The following is a 14,474-nucleotide window of genomic DNA, read 5'->3' as shown; positions in this document are numbered from 1 at the left end:
TACCAGGCTCCTCTGTCCATGGGATTTCCCAGGCAAGAGTACTGGAGTGGGGTGCCATTGCCTTCTCCGCTGAACAATTATACACCAATAAATTAGACAACCTAGAAGAAATGGATAAATTCCTAGAAATATACAACCTATCCAAACTGAATCATGATGAAATAGAAAATCTGAACAGACCAATAAAAGTTAGAAGATTGAGTCAGTAATCAAAAATCACCCTACAAGCAAAAATCCAGGACCAGACAGCTTCACTTATGAATTCTTTGAAGCATTCAAAGAAGAATTAATATCAATCCATCTCAAACTCCTCCAAAAAATACAAGAGGAGGGAACTTCTCCAAACTCATTTAATGAGGCCAGCATTGCCCTGAAACTAAAAACCAGACCCTCATCAGCACTCCATGAACAGTATGAAAAGGTAAAAAGATATGACACTGAAAGATGAACTCCCCAGGTTGGTAGGTATCCAATATGCTACTGGAGAAGAGTGGAGAAATAGCTCCAGAAGGAAAGAAGAGACTGAGCCGGAGTGGAAACAACGTACAGTTGTGGATGTATCTGGTGGTGAAAGTAAAGTCCGATGCAGTAAAGAACAATATGGCATAGGAACCTGGAATGCTAGGTCCATGAATCAAGGTAAATTGGAAGCAGTCAAACACGAGATGGCAAGAGTGAAGATCGGCATTTTAGTAATCAGTGAACTAAAATGGATGGGAATGGGTGAATTTAATTCAGATAACCACTGCATCACTACTGTGGGCAAGAATTGCTTAGAAGAAATGGAGTAGCCCGCATAGTCAACAGAAGAGTCTGAAATGTAGTACTTGCGGACAATCTCTAAAACAACAGAATGATCTCGGTTTGTTTCCAAGGCAAACCATTCAACATCACAGTAATCCAAGTCTATGTTCCAACCACTAATGACAAAGAAGGAAAGTTATGACCAACCTAGATAGCATATTCAAAAGCAGAGACATTACTTTGCCAACAAAGGTCCGTCTACTCAAGGCTATGGTTTTTCCAGTGGTCATGTATGGATGTGAGAATTGGACTGTGAAGAAAGCTGAGTGCCGAAGAATTGATGCTTTTGAACTGTGGTGTTGGAGAAGACTCTTGAGAGTCCTTTGGACTACAAGGAGATCCAACCAGTCCATTCTGAAGGAGATCAGCCCTGGGATTTCTTTGGAAAGAATGATGCTAAAGCTGAAACTCCAGTACTTTGGCCGCCTCATGCGAAGAGTTGACTCATTGGAAAAGACTCTGATGCTGGGAGGGATTGGGGGCAGGATGAGAAGGGGATGACAGAGGATGAGATGGCTGGATGGTATCACTGACTCAATGGACGTGAGTCTGAGTGAACTCCGGGAGTTGGTGATGGACAGGGAGGCCTGGCATGCTGCAATTCATGGGGTCACAAAGAGTCGGATACGACTGAGCGACTGAACTGAACTGAACTGAATGAGAAAGAAGCTGAAGTTGAATGGTTTTATGACAACCTACAAGATCTTCTAGAACTAACACCAAAAAAAAAAAAAAATGTCCTTTTCATCATAGGGGACTGGAATCCAAAAGTAGGAAGTCAAGAGATACCTGGAGTAACAGGCAGGTTGGGCCTTGATGTACAAAATGAAGCACGGCAAAGACTAATAGGTTTTGCCAAGAGAACGCACTGGTCATAGCAAACACCCTCTTCCAGCAACACAAGAGATGACTCTACACATGGGCATCACCAGATGGTCAATACCAAAATCAGATTGATTATATTCTTTGCAGCTGAAAATGGAGAAGCTCTATACAGTGAACAAATACAAGACCAGGAGCTGACTGTGGCTCACATCATGACTCCTTATTGCCAAATTCAGACTTAATTGAATAAAGCAGGAAAAACCACTAGGCCATTTAGGTATGACCTAAATCAAATCACTTACGATTATAAGGGAGTGACAAATAGATTCAAGGGATTAGACTGATAGAGTGCCTGAAGAACTAAGGACAGAAGTTTGTAACATTGTACAGGAGGTGGTGGTCAAAACCATCCCCAAGAAAAAGAATTGCAAAAAGGCAAAATGGGTTGTCTGAGGAGGCCTTACAAATAGCTCAGAAAAGAAAAGAAGCAAAAGGCAAAGGAGAAAAGGAAATATATACCCATCTGAATGCAGAGTTCGAAGAATGGCAAGGAGAGATAAGAAAGCCTTCCTCAGTGATCAATGCAAAGAGATAGAGGAAACAATAGAATGGGAAAGACTAGAGACCTCTTCAAGACAATTAGAGATACGAAGGGAACATTTCATGCAAAGATGGGCACAATAAAGGACAGAAACAGTATGGACCTAACAGAAGCAGATGATACTAAGAAGAGGTGGTAAGAATACACAGAACAATTATACAAAAAAGATCTTAATGATCTGAATAACCTTGATGGTGTGATCACTCACCTAGAGCCAGACATCCTGGAGTGCGAAGTCAAGTGGGCCTTAGAAGCATCACTATGAACAAAGCTAGTGGAGGTGATGGAATTCCAGTTGAGCTATTTCAAATCCTAAAACATGATGGTGTGAAAGTGCTGCACTCAATATGCCAGCACATTTAGAAAACTCAGTAGTGGTCACAGGACTGGAAAAGGCCAGTTTTCATTCCAATCCCAAAGAAGGGCAATGCCAAAGAATGTTCAAAGTACCACACAATTGCACTCATTTCACATGCTAGCAAGATTATGCTCAAAATTCTTCAAGTTAGGCTTCAACGTGAACTGGAAACTTTCATATGTACAAGCTAGATTTGGAAAAGGCAGAGGAACCAGAGATCAAATTGTCAACATCCTTTGGATCATAGAAAATCATGAGAATTCCAGAAATTCCAGAAAACTTCTGCTTCATTGACTACACTAAAGCCTTTGTGTGGACCACAACAAACTGTAGAAAATTCTTAAAGAGATGGAATACCTCTTAAAGAGATGGTCTGGAATACCAGACCTCCTGTGAAACCTGTATGCAGGTCCAGAAGCAACAGTTAGAATCGGACAGGGAACAATGGACTAGTTCAAAATTGGGAAAGGAGTATGTAAAGGCTGTATGTTGTCACCCTGCTTATTTAACTTATATGCTGAGTACATTATGCAAAATGCCAGGCTGGATGAAGCACAAGCTGGAATCAAGATTGCCGGGAGAAATATCAATAACCTCAGATATGCAGATGACACCACTCTTATGGCAGAAAGTGAAGAGGAACTAAAGAGTTTCTTGATGAAAGTGAAAGAGGAGAGTGAAAAAGCTGACTTAAAACTCAACACTCAAAAAACAAAGATCATGGCATCCAGCCCCATCACTTTGGCAAAATAGATGGGAAACAATGGAAACAGTGATATTCTTTATTTTCTTGGGCTCTAAAATCAATGTGGATGGTGACTGCATCCACAAAATTAAGATGCTTGATCCTTGGAAGAAAAGCTGACGAACCTAGAAAGTCTGTTAAAGAGCAGAAACATTACTTTGCTGACAAAGGTTTGTCTACTCAAAACTATGGTTTTTCCAGTAGTCATGTACAGATCTGAGAACTGGACCATAAGGAAGGGTGAGCACTGAAGAACTGATGCGTTTGAGCTATGGTGTTGGAAAAGATTCCTGAGAGTCCCTTGGACTGTAAGGAGATCAAACCAGTCAATCCTAAAGAGAATCAACCCTCAATATTCATTGGAAGGACTGATGCTAAAGCTGAAACTCCAATACTTTGGCCACATGATGCAAAGAGGCGACTCATTGGAAAAGACCTTGGTGCTGGGAAAGATTGAAGGCAGGAGGAGAAGGGGATGACAGAGGACCAGATGGTTGGCTGGTATCACGGACTCAATGGACATGAATTTGAACAAACTCCGGGAGATAGTGAAGGACAGGGAAACATGGCATGTTGCAGTTCATGGGGTTGCAGAGACTCAGACACAACTGAGCGACTGAACAATAGCAACAAAAAAAAACAGACAAGGATGACACAAAAAAGAAAATTACAGACCCGTATTCTTGATGAACATGGAAGCAAAAATCCTCAAAAAACTATTAGTAAACCAAATTCAATGGTATTACAGTAAAAGGATCAAATGAGATTTAGTACAGAGATGCAATGATGGTTCAATATCCACAAAGCAATCAATGTAATACATTAAAAGGAAGGATACGTACCATGATCATCTTAATAGAGAAAAAGCATTTTGCAAAATTCAACATCTGTTTGTGATAAAAATTCTCAACTAAGTGTGTGTAGATGGAAACTACCTTCACGTAATAAAGGTCACAGATGACAAGTCCACAACTAACATTATACTCTGAAAAAGCCGAAAGCTTTTCCCCTAACATCAAGATCAAGACAAGGATGCTCACTCTTGCCATTCTTATTCAACATCGTATTATAAGTCTTTGCAGGAATGATTAGGCAAGAAGAAAAAGGCATCCAGATTGGAAGGAAAGAAGTAAAATTGTCAGTTTTTGCAGATGACATACTATTTATAGAAAATCCTAAAGACTCCACCAAAAAAATCCATTAGAACTAATAAATTCATCAAATTTGCAGAATACAAAATCAACATACTTTGTATTTCTATAGATTAATAACAAACTATCAGAAAGGGAAATTAAGAAAACAGTTGCACCAAAAGGAATAAAATACCCCAAAGTAAATTTAATGAAGGAGATGAAAGACCTATACACTGAAAATTATAAGACATTGATGAAAGAATTGAAGATGACAAAAGTAAATTGAAAGATAACCCGTGCTCATGGATTGAAAGAATCAGTATTGTTAAAATGTCCATATTATTTAAAGAAATCTATAGATTCACTACCAACTCTATCAGAATTCCAATGGCATTTTTCACAGAAACAGAATAAATAATTCTAAAATGTGTATGAAATCACAAAAGACTCCAAATAGCCAAGGCATGCTTTAGAACTAAAAACCTGGAGGCATCACTGATTTTAAATTATATTGCAAAATTATAGCAGTCAATACTGAGTAGTTTTCCATAAAAAAAGACACACAGGTCTTTAAACCCAGGCATATATGGTCAAGTAGTTTACAATAAAGGAGCCAGGAATATACAGTGAGGAAAAGATAGTCTCTTCAATTAATGCTGGAAAAATGTGACAGTCACATGCAAAAGAATGAAACTGGACCACTACTTTATTCCATACACAAAAATTAACTCAAAATGTATTAAAGACTTGACAGAAGGCCTGAAACCAGAAAACTCCTAGAAGAAAACATAGGTGGTAAGTTCCTTGTCATTGATTTTGGGATGATTATTTTTAAAACAAAGAAGTGGGACTACATTAAATCCAGACACCTCTGCACAGCAAAGAAGTCCTTCAATTAAATGAGAAGGCAACTTGCTGAATGGGAGAAAATATTTGCAAATCATATTTCTGATAAAGGTTTAATATCCAAAACACATAAGGAACTCATATAACTCAATAGAAAAAAAAAGCAATTTAAAAAGGGGCAGAGGATCTTAATAGACAGTTTTTTTGAAGAAGACATATAAATGGCAAACAGGTACATGATAAAAAGAAAGATACTCAACATCACTAATCATCAGAGAAATGCATATCAGAGCCACAGTGAACTGTCACTTCATGCCTGTTAGGATGGCTACTATCAGAAAGACAGGAAGTAAGTGTTGGTGAGGATGTGGAGAAAAGGAAACCTTTGTGAACTGCTGGTGGCAATGTAAATTGGTTCAGCCACTTTAAAAAACAGTATGGAGGGGGTCTGAAAAAATTAAAAATAGAATCAGCAATTCCACTTCTAGGTATTTATCTAAAGAAAATGAAAGCACTAATTTGAAATGATATATGCACCTCCGTGTTCATTACAGCATTATTTATAATAGCCAAGATTATGGAGACAACCTAAGTGTCCATCAAAGGCTACAGTGATACAGAAGATGTGGTATGTGTGCTGTGTGTGTATATATGCACACCTATCACTATAAGTGGCAGATGTGCATATGTACACATGCACACACGTATATACACATACACATACATAGAAGAATATTAATAAAAAAGGAGAAAGTGTTGCCATTTGTGGCAACACTTAAGGACCTTCAGACATCATGCTAAGTAAGTAAAATATGTCAGACAGAGAAGACAAATACCATACAGTCTCACTTACATGTGGAATTGAAACAAAACCAAAATAGATACAGGGAACAGATTGGTGGTTGCCATAGTTAAGGGGTGGGTGAAATAGTGAAGGGAATCAAAAGGTACAAGCTTCAAGTTATAAAATTAGTAAGTCATGGAGATTTTAATATACAGCATGATGACTATAGTTAATACTGTACTGCATATTCAAAAGTTGAATAGATCTTAAAAGTTTTCATCAGAAAAAAAGGTTTTTGGTAACTGTATAGTGAAGGATATTAATTAGGCTTATTGTGGTGATCATTTTGAAATGTATACAAATATCAAATTATGTTGTACTCCTGAAACTAACAATATTTTATGAATTATACTTCCATTAAAAATTCGGCATTCAATGGAGGAATTAAGCTCCCTGACTTCAGACTATACTGCAAAGCTACAGCAATCAAAATAGCATGGTGCTGCATTAAAACAAAAATATAGATCAATGGAACAGGATAGAAAGCCTCCAAATAAATCCACACACCTACGGTCAATGAATCTATGACAAAGGATGTAAACTATATAATGGAGAAAAGGTAGTCTCCTCAGTAAGTGGTGCTAGGAAAACTGGACAGCTACAAGAAAATTACTAGAGGAAAACATAGGCAGAACACTCCGACATAAACTGCAGCAGTATCTTTTTGGATACACCTTCTAGAGTAATGGGCTTCCCTGGTGGCTCAGCTGGTAAAGAATTTGCTTACAATGCGGGAGACCTGGGTTCGGTCCCTGGGTTGTGAAGATCCCCTGGAGAAGGGAACAGCTACCCACTCCAGTATTCTGGCCTGGAGAATTCCATGGACTGTATAGTCCATGGGGTCGCAAAGAGTCTGACATGACTGAGCGACTTTCACTGTCTATCACTGTCTAGAGTAAAGGAAATAAAAATAAATGGGACCTAATTAAACTTAAAATCTTTTTGACAGCAAAGGAAAGCATAAACAAAATGAAATAACAACCTACAGAATGGGGGAAAATATCTGCAAATGATGCAATTGACAGGCGGTTAATATCCAAAATATACAAACAGCTCATACAGCTCAATGTCAAAAAAACAAACCACCGAATCAAAAAACTGGACAGGAGCTCTAAATAGATATTTCTCCAATGAAGACATACAGAATGGCTGAAAGCACATGAAAGGATGAGCAACATCACTAATTATTAGAGAAATGGAAATCAAAACTACAATGAGGGGGCTTCCCTGGTGGCACAGTGGATAAGAATCTTCCTGCCAATGCAGGAGACACAAATTCAATCCCTGATCCAAGAAGCTCCCAGATGCCAAAGAGCAACAAGCCCGTGCACCACAACTATTGAGCCTGTGCCCCACAGCCCGCAAGCCGCAACTACAGAGGCTGTGTGCCACAGCTGCTGAAGCCTGCAAGCCCTACAGCCCGTGCTCCACCGCAAGAGGAGCCACTGCAATGAGAAGCCTGCACACAACAACTAGAGAGTAGCCCCTGCTTGCCGCAACTAGAGAAAAGCCCACTCAGCAGCGAAGACCCAGCACAACCAAAAAAAGCTACAATGAGGTATCACATCACAGTGGTCAGAACGGCCATCATCAAAAATTCTACAGATAAATGCTGGAGAAGGAGAAAAATGAAGCCTCCTACTCTGTTGGTGGGAATGTGAATTGATGCAGCCACTATGGAGAACAGTATGGAGGTTCCTTAAAAAATTAAAAACAGAGCTTCCATATGATTCTGCAATCCCACTCTTGGGCATATATCTGCAGAAAACCATAGGTGGAAAAGACATGCCTCTCAATGTCCATTGAAGCACTATTTACAATAGCCAAGATCTGGAAGCCTAAATGTCTAAACCTAAATGTCTATTGACAGAGGATGTGGTGTATTTATATAGTGGAATACTGCTCAGCCATAAAAAGAATGAAATAATGCCATTTGTAGCAACGTAGATGGACTTGAAGTGTATCATACTAAGTGAAGTATGCCAGACAGAGAGTGGCAAATGTATGATATTGCTTATATGTGAAATATAAAAAAAACGGTACAGGGGAACTTATATGCAACATAGAAATAGACCCACAGACATAGAAAACAAACTTATGGTTACCAAAGGGGAAAGGAGCAGGAGGGAAGGATACATTAGAAATTTGACATCAACATAAACAAACTATATATAAAATAGATAACCAACAACAACCTACTGTATAGCACAGGGAACTATACTCAGTGTTTTGTAATACCTATAAAGGAAAATAATCTGAAAAAACGTATACCTGGATCTCTTTGCTGTACATCTGAAACTAACACAACATTGTAAGTCAACTCTACATGCATTAAAAAAATTCAGCATCCAAAACTCCACTCCGGACATGCTAGATGAGTATTTGCATTTTTTTTCTTTTTTTAAAATTTATTTATTTATTATTGAAGGATAATTGCTTTACAGAATTTTGTTGTTTTCTGTCAAACCTCAACGAGCATTTGCATTTTTAATAAGACTCACAAGTGATTCACATTAAAGCTAGAGACATTTTGCCTAGAGGGGTTTAGAAGAAAGAAGGGGGTGAGAGTATTTGAGAGGAAGGAATGGGTCAAGGACCTATTTTTCTTTTAGGAAAAATAATCACTGAGCATGATCAATGTGCATGTATATATCCTTGAGTGACCTCTGTGATACAGTGCAGAAACATCTCCCATGTGTAGCCAGATCTGCTCCCAATTGTAGTTTCACAAACTGCGGATAAGCCTTGAGGGCCTACAAGCAGAGCTGCCTTGCGTGGAATGAGAGCTATCAGACGGGGCTTTTCCAGGTAAGAGAAAGATGAGAAAGATAATATCCCCTAGCTGTGGGAGCAAGGGGGCGCTCATGCCTCTTTGATTATGAACTACATGTATTAGATCACTGAAAATAAGGGGGGCTGGTAGAGGCCCCAGAAAGGAGCCTCTGGCTGAATGTGTTGATTTGCTAGCATGGAGCATTATCCCTGGCCTCACCTGGGACACAAATAGCTTTTCACTTGCAAAGAAATTCTGTGGCCACATTTCCTCCAAATAACATTTCATCTTCATTAGAGATGGCCACAGTGCATTAACTTAATAGGAAGTTCCAAGTGACTGTTTTCCAAAGAACACATCTAAGGACGGGGATGAAGGAAAACAAATGCACTGACATGTAGATACCAGTTCCAATGAGTTCAAGTTGTTAACTGCCCCCAAACATTTGATCATGCTTGTTCATACAGTTACACAAAGAATTAAGAGCCATGTGGTTGCTTTGGGATGTCCTTGCAGGCCAAGTGTAATGGTATGTTTCAGATACTGACCATTCAGAAACTATACCTGACCAATCAGAATGGTCATCCTACCAGTTAGCACTGGCCTTTGACAAACCACAACAGTTGTTCCTGCATAGTTGGTAGGTACCAGCTGATTATCTGTCTTTGCAGGCAGCTCCTAGAGGCTCAGTAGGTCTCCAGTGCTTCCCTGGTGGCTCAGAGGTAAGGAATCCGTCTGCTAATGCAGGAGACATGGGTTGAATCCCTAGGTCGGGAAGTCCTCCTGGTGAATGAAATGGCAATCCGCTCCAGAATTCTTGCCTGGGAAATCCCATGAACAGAGGAGCCCAGCCGGCTACAATCCATGAGGTCACAAAAGAATTGGACGTGACTGAGTGACCAAACGAGAGCAATGTCTCCAGGAGGAGACATTTTGAACACAGACTTGAGGAGAAACAGCGCATATACAATTATATCATTTCCTTCCAGTGGCACACCAGACTTTTGTTGGGGGAGAGGGTGGGGCTGCTAACAACATTCTAAAACATAGAAGGGGTCAGATGAGTAGGACAACTACACTTTGTCTAAACAGAGGCCCTATCTACCTGCTCTGGGGAAAACCTAGGCTCTAATTACAAATGGGAGTTCCTGACTTGTCCTCTGGCTCACCTGCCCTGAAATGATGGCAGTGGTGAAGCCATCGTCAGCACCCGCAGCCCTGGGCCGCATCTCTCATGGCCTGGTGCCTGTCACTATTTGTGTGGGTCTTTCTTTCTAAGCTATAATTAAACATAAAATTTCCTCTTCAAGTGGAGAGTCAATGTGACTTCTCCCTCAACCAGCTGAGCCCCCATTCCTGCTCTGCTGAGCTAACCTGGGACTTTTTTGGTTAACCTCCAGCAAAGAATTAAGAAAGGAGTTGCTGGTACCAGCGAGACTTCAACTCTTACTGGTTTGGAACAATGGACTTCACAGCAGAATCACTTCAGTGGCTTCTAAAATATGTCCATGCTTAGATCCCATTCCTGAACAACTGACTTAGAATCACTGGAGAAATTTCTTTAAGACCAGTGTCCAGCAAAGACACCACCAAAAAAGAAAATTACAGGCCAATATCTGATGAATATAGATGCAAAAATTCTCAACAAAATATTAGCAAACTGAATCCAACAACACATAAAAAATATCATGCACCATGGCCAAGTGGGATTCATCCCAAGTTCACAGGATAGTTCAGCATACACAAACCAGTGTGATACACAATGCAAGCAAAAGACAACAGACACGCGTATCATCTCAGTAGGTGCAGAAAAGGCATCTGACAAAATTCAACATCCGTTCATGATAAATCTCACCACAGTTGAGTACAGACGGAACATATCTCAAGATAATACAAGCTATTCATGACAGATCTACAGCCAATATAACAGTGGTAAAAAGTTGAAAGACTTCCCACTAAAATCTGGAACAAGGATGCCCACTCACCTCTTCTATTCAACATAGTACTAGAAGTCCTAACCACAGCCGTCAGACGAGAAAGAGAAATAAAAAGTATCCAGATTGGAAGAGAAGAAGTAAAATTGTCTTTATATGCACATGATATGATACTGTATACAGAAAAGTATCTACACAAATTATCTACAAACGACTCTACACAAAAGCTATTAGAACTGATAAATTCAGCAAGGTAGCAGGATACAAGATTAACATACAGAAAATGTTGTATTTCTTTATACCAACAACAAAATATCAGAAAGGGAATGTAAAACAGTACCTTTTAAAATCACAACCTCCAAATAAAGTATTTAGGAATAAACTTCACCAAGGATGTGAAAGACTTATATCCTGAGACCTATAAAACATTAATAAAGTAAACTGAAGATGATTCAAAGAAATGGAAAGATAACCCATGCTCTTGGATTGGAAGAATTAATATTGTTAAAATGGCATACTACCCAAAGCAATCTACAGATTTAATGAGATCTATATCAAATAACTCATAGTATTTTTCACAGAACTAGAACAGATAATCCTAAAATTTATATGGGACTGTCAAAGACCTAGAATTGCCAAAGCAATCCTGAAGAAAAAGTACAAAGCAGGAGGCATAACCCTTCCAGACTTCAGAGAATATTACAAAGCTACAGTAATCAAAACAGCCTGGTATTGGCATTAAAATAGACATATAGATCAATGGAATAGAATAGAGAGCCCAGAAATAAACCCACACACCTATGGTCAATTAATCTTCAACAAAGAATCCAAGAATATACAATGAGAAAAAGATAGTCTCTTCAGCAAGTGGTATTGGGAAAGTTGGACAGCTACATGTAAATCAGTGAAGTTAGAACACACGCCCTCATTATACAAAAAATAAATTCAAAATGGCTTGTGAAGTCACTCAGTTGTGTCTGACTCTTTGCGACTCCATGGACTGTAGCCTACCAGGCTCCTCTGTCCATGGGATTTTTCCAGGCAAGAGTACTGGAGTGAGTTGCCATTTCCTTCTCCAGAGGATCTTCCTGACCCAGGGGTTGAGCCCAGATCTCCTACATTGCATGCAGATGCTTTACTGTCTGAGCTACCAGTTCAGTGGCTCAGTCATGTCCAACTCTTTGCAACCCCACAGACTACAGCACTCCAGGCTTCCCTGTCCATCACCAACTCCCAGAACTTACTCACACTCATGTCCATCACATTGGTGATGCCATCCAACTGTCTCATCCTCTGTCATCCCCTTCTCCTCCTGCCTTCAATCTTTCGCAGCATCAGGGTCTTTTCCAATGAGTCAGTTCTTCACATCAGGTGGCCAAAGTATTGGAGTTTCTGCTTTAGCATCAGTCCTTCCAATGAATATTCAGGACTGATTTACTTTAGGATTGACTGGTTGGATCTCCTTACAGTTCAAGTGACTCTCCACCAAGAGTCTTCTCCAACACCACAGTTCAAAAGCATCAATTCTTTGGCACTCAGCTTTCTTTATAGTCCAACTCTCACATCCATACATGACTACTGGAAAAACCATAGCTTTGACTAGATGGACCTTTGTTGGCAAAGTAATGTCTCTGCTTTTTAATACACTTTCTAGGTTGGTCATAGCTTTTCTTCCAAGGAGCAAGCATGGCTGAGCCACCAGGGAAGCCCTGAAGACTTATAAGACATGAAACCATAAAACTCCTAGAAGAGAATGCAGGCAAAACATTCTCTGATATAAATTGTACAAATGTTTTCTTACTCTCAAGGCACTAGAAATAGAAAGAAAAATAAACAAATGGGACCTAATCAGACTTACAAGCTTTTACACAGCAAAAGAAATGATAAACAAAATGAAAAGATACCTACAGAATGGGAGAAAATATTTGCAAATAATGCAACCGATAAGGGATTAATCTCCAAAATATACAAACAGCTCATACAATAACAAAACACAAACAACTTAATCCAAAGATTGGCAGAAGATCTAAATAGACATTTCTCTAAAGAAACATAGATTGCCAATGAAAATACATGAAAAGATGCTCAATATCACTAAATATAAGAGAAATGCAAATCAAAACTACAATGAGGTTACCACCTCACACTAGTCAGAATGGCCACCATGAAAAAATCTACAAGTAAGAAATGCTGGAGAGGGTGTGGAGAAAAGGGAACCGTCCTTGCAGTCACTATGGAAAGTAGTACAGAGGTTCTTCAGAAAACTAAAAATAGGATTACTATATGATCTAGAAATCCCATTCCTAGGTACATATCTGGAGAAAACCATAATTCAGAAAGACACAGGCACCCCAATGTTCAGTGCAACACTGTTTACAATAACCAGGACACGGAAGCAACCTAAATGTCCATCAGCAGATGAATGGACGAAGAAGATGTTGCACATATATACAGTGGAATAGTGCTCAGCTATAAAGAAGAATGAAATAGTGCCATTTGCATGACATGGATGGATCTAGAGATTTTCATACTGAGTGAAGTAAGTCAGACAGAAAAAGACATATATTATATTGCTTATTTGTGGAATTTTAAAGAATGGTACAGATAAACTTGTTTGTAGACCAGAAATGGAGTCACAGATGTAGAGAACAAACTTGTGGCAACCAAGGGGAAAAGGGGGAGAAGGATAGATAGCGAGTTGGGATTGACATATATACACGACTATATATAAAACACCAACAGATAACTAATAGGAATGTACTTATGGCATAGGGACTCTACTCAAAATCATGTAATGGCCTATAAGGGAAAAGACTAAGAAAGAAAGGGTGTATGTATATGTGTAGCTGATTCGCTTTCCTGTATAGCAGAAAGCGGCACAACACTGTAAATCTAATATACTCCAACAAAAGTTAATTAAAAAGACCCGCAAAGTACATGCACCCCTAGGTTTATAGCAGCACTCTTTAGAATAGCCACGCATGGAGATAATCTAAATATCCATTATAGATGAATGGGTAGAGGAGGTGTGGTATGTATATGCAAAGGAATACTACTCAGCCATAAAAAGAACAAAATAATGCCATTTGCAGCAACATGAATGCAACTAGAGATTATCATACTTAGTGAAGTCAAAAAGAGAAAGACAAATGTCATATGATATCACTTATATGTGGAATCTAAAAAATGATGCAAATGAACTTATTTACAAAACAGAAACAGACTCATAAGACCTGAAAAATAAACTTATGGTTACCAAAGAGGGATTTTTGAGCATTACTTTACTAGCATGCAAGGAGATCCAACCACTCCATTCTAAAGGAGATCAGCCCTGGGATTTCTTTGGAAGGAATGATGCTAAAGCTGAAACTCCAGTACTTTGGCCACCTCATGCGAAGAGTTGACTCATTGGAAAAGACTCTGGGAGGGATTGGGGGCAGAAGGAGAAGGGGACGACAGAGGATGAGATGGCTGGATGGCATCACTGACTCGATGGACGTGAGTCTGAGTGAACTCCGGGAGTTGATGATGGACAGGGAGGCCTGGCGTGCTGTGATTCATGGGGTCCGAAAGAGTGGGACAAGACTGAGTGACTGAACTGAACTGAACTG

The 14,474-nt window shown here is 39.4% G+C and overlaps 1 protein-coding gene across 1 annotated transcript in view; it reads right to left on the bottom strand.

Annotated features, from left to right (window-relative positions):
* The window catches only part of ADAMTSL1 (ADAMTS-like 1), a 496,626-nt gene that overhangs the window by 26,217 nt on the left and 455,935 nt on the right, over positions 1-14,474 (bottom strand). The gene's annotated exons all lie outside the window — the stretch shown is intronic.

The sequence above is a fragment of the Bison bison genome, unplaced genomic scaffold (assembly GCF_000754665.1).
Source record: "Bison bison bison isolate TAMUID 2011002044 unplaced genomic scaffold, Bison_UMD1.0 scf7180017864376, whole genome shotgun sequence".
In the NCBI taxonomy this organism is placed as follows: Eukaryota; Metazoa; Chordata; class Mammalia; order Artiodactyla; family Bovidae; genus Bison; species Bison bison.
The sequence above is the reverse complement of the archived record's forward strand: the minus strand, read 5'-3'. Positions and strand labels throughout refer to the sequence as shown.